Source organism: Chinchilla lanigera, unplaced genomic scaffold (assembly GCF_000276665.1).
Source record: "Chinchilla lanigera isolate Chin_1 unplaced genomic scaffold, ChiLan1.0 scaffold00006, whole genome shotgun sequence".
In the NCBI taxonomy this organism is placed as follows: domain Eukaryota; kingdom Metazoa; phylum Chordata; class Mammalia; order Rodentia; family Chinchillidae; genus Chinchilla; species Chinchilla lanigera.
In genome coordinates, this window is record NW_004955407.1 from 29929100 (window position 1) to 29932523 (window position 3424).

The following is a 3424-nucleotide window of genomic DNA, read 5'->3' on the forward strand; positions in this document are numbered from 1 at the left end:
TTTTTTTTGGTTTTTCTCCGGTACCGGGAACCGAACTCATGACCTTGCGCTTGCTAGGCAGGCGCTTTTGCCGCTGAGTTAAATCCCCAGGCCCCCCAAAATTTGTATTTATATAAAGAAATATAGTAGATTTCAGGAATCAAATACTATAAACAATTGATAAATAAAAGTGTAATTGAATTTGTGTTATGTAAAAATATTTTCATAAGCATTTTTCCTTTAAGACGGTTTATTGAAAAATATTCAAGCAATTACTCCAATAACAAAAACACTACTGTTTCATTTAATAAATACATATATATCTGCTTGACTATGCAGACATGAATATGTATATATTTGTTTAAATGCTGTTTGGCAATTTATAAAAGAACAAATGGAGAAGTTGTAGTTACCTTAAGAAATGCTCAGAGATGATATTTTATTGAGGAGTTAATTTTGCCATAAAAAGTCTGGAAAATCTAGAAGGATGGGTCAAAATTCAATAAATTGAAAAGTCAAAAGGAGATCTCCTAAAAGTATATTAACTAGAATTTATCTCAAAATTAGAAACAAAAGTACAATGCATCCTCACTAGGTAAAGCAGTATGACTTGGGTGCTGAGTTTAAAAATAAGGGTGGTAAATATACTAAATTAGAACCAGGTTAAGTCTTGAAACGTGTCCTAGGTTTTATCAGGACAAATAATGATAATAAAATGATGCTTTTGGAAAACTTTTTTGTAATAAATGTTGATTATATGGAAATTTCTCGAAGCTAGAAGGCCATCTAAAAGGCATTCATATGGTAATGACAGGTATTAAGTAGCAATAAAAGTAGTGGATATTAGATATACCATGAAAAGTCAATAGGGCATGTGTGCTTTTTGTGGATAAATGGAAAAATTAAAGAGGTCTAGATATTTTGTCTGTTTTTGTTCCTGCTTAAAATATTGTTTGAAAGCAATATAGGTTAATGACATTCAAAAAGTATATCACAATCAGTCCCTCAGGGTTCTTTTTGCTTTTATTTAAGATGCATAGTTTTAAGATTTATAAGGAAATTTATGAGTTATGATATCTATTCAACTGAACATCATTTGACTGAGATGAGCATAAGAAAACGGTAAAAATAGGATTTAGCAAAATTAAATTTTCACAGTAGAATCCACCGGGAAAAATACTGATTTCTCTAAAATTGGTTTTGAAGTGTCCCTTTGATTCTCATATTAAAATGTTCTTAACCATGAAATAAATATCTCTCTTTCATATGTGTTCTGGTAATTGTAAAAATTACCAAATATAGTTTAAAATTACTTAAAAACTTCAAATATAGTTTTTAAGCACTACAAAATACTTTCCTTTGACAGTCAAACTTCATTACTTTCAATTTAAGTGTATGCCAACTTTTATCTTTTGATTATTATAGTAACTGTTTTTTTCCTGAACACATGGGCACATTTTACACTGCTTTTCATCACTGACACTATTCACCGACTTGGCATTTGAAATGGTATCTCTTTAAACACGGTATCCTTTCAGTCTGATCATCAGCCCTGGGCACAAAGTCTGAGGTGAGTGTACCAGGGCATTCGTCAATATCATAGCCGCAGTTTATTTGGTTACCGATTCCTTTTTTTTATTTTAAAGATTAAAAACCTAGCAAAACAAGAACAATGAAGACGAAATCAAAACAATATAAAAGCAACAGAAACGATACATGATCTCAAAACAAAATGATAGGAATTAACAATGGTCGCTACATTACCTACTGTTATCTTCAACGAAGTTGCTCGGTCCACCAGATGTAAGAATGTAAGATCGATCAAACAATTAAAGACAGTAACAACTAATAAAATTTTACTTAGACCCAATTTACATCTGTGCTATTCTTAAAATTTGCCACAATATGAAGTAAAAATAATTTTAGTTCTTCTTTGAGGGAGTTAATGAATTATATTACGTTAGTAATCCAAAACTAACTTTTACAATCTAATAGATGATTTAAAGTTAACATTTTTTCTTTTGCAAGGCAACGAATATGAAGCAGCCATTTTGGTTATACTTTTATCCAATTAAGTTAAACTAACTTTTTTTACAAGTTGTTCTGTAATATGTGTAGTGTGAGCAGTTTTCTCTCTCTCAAAAAAAGCAACAGTGAGTTTAACTTCTAATTGTTAAACATTTAAGATCTGTAGAGCAATAAAAAGGAAACATAAAATTTTGCAATATAACACCCATTGTTAATTTGCTATCATCTTGTTTTGAAATTCTGTATCTTTGTATAGTTTTTTTTTCCTTTTGAAAAATTAAAAAGGAAGCACAATAAATCCTTATCACTTGGTTTGAACAATGTCAACTGATAATAAATTATATTTCCTGTATATTGCTTCCCACTTGTTCCCTACGTTATTGTTCTAAGGCAAGTCCTTCATAACATTTCACTGTATCTGGGGCTGGGGATTTAACTCTGTGGCAAAGCGCCTGCCTGGCAAGCGCAAGGTCGTGAGTTTGAGCCCTGGTACTGGAAGAAAAGACAAAAAAAAATTTCACTGAATCTATAAATATTTAATTGTCTTTAAAAGATGAGGACTTTGGGGGAAAAATCAATTCTGGTTGAACGGCTATATCATATATATCTTTATCAAGCAGATAAGAGCCCTTGTTGAGTTCATTTCAAGACATAATCAGTAGTTCCTCCAAGAAACATTGAAATGTGCTTACTACAGGCAGAACCAGTGAAAAGCTGCCACCAAATTATCTCTAATAGCAGCATAATCAAGAATAAATTGCCAATAATATTTCTATTGATGTATGTCATTAAGTTTATGTATCAGTTTTGTTATATTTATATAAAATATTCATTGATATGTTAATACTGTTATGCTAGTGTTCATATATTGATGTATATAGTTTATACTGAGAACCATTTTTATTCTTGAGTACAATGTCCCAAATGTTTGTGTAAGTATCAAGAATTATATAAGTATCATGATCCATTTAATTTACTTAATTAAGGGATCTTGTTACCTTTGTGTCTAGGTGTCCCCCAACAAAGCCTCATACACTTCAAGATGGGGCAGTTTCAGAGGCAGTTGACTCTAGAGTTTGTGATTGATTCCTGGCTCAATGCTAGGATTAAAACTGCTGGGATTAAAGGTGGGTGACTGCTGGTGCAGTCCACTGACACCACGTTAATCCCAGCAATCTGGATTAGCTAAAAGGGGCAAAAAGAGGCTTGTCCCTTCTTCTGTTGTTGCTTTTACTGTCTTCCACTGCCATGAGCTGTTGCCCTCTGCCATATGCCACCCTGCTTTTCAGCTAGCCAATTATGGACTGTTACCTCCACAAACTGTGAGCTAAATAAACCTTAACTTTGGGATTTGGGGTACTTTGTCTCAGTAATAAGAAAAATAACTAAGACCATAGTTATACTAGGAAGAATATAT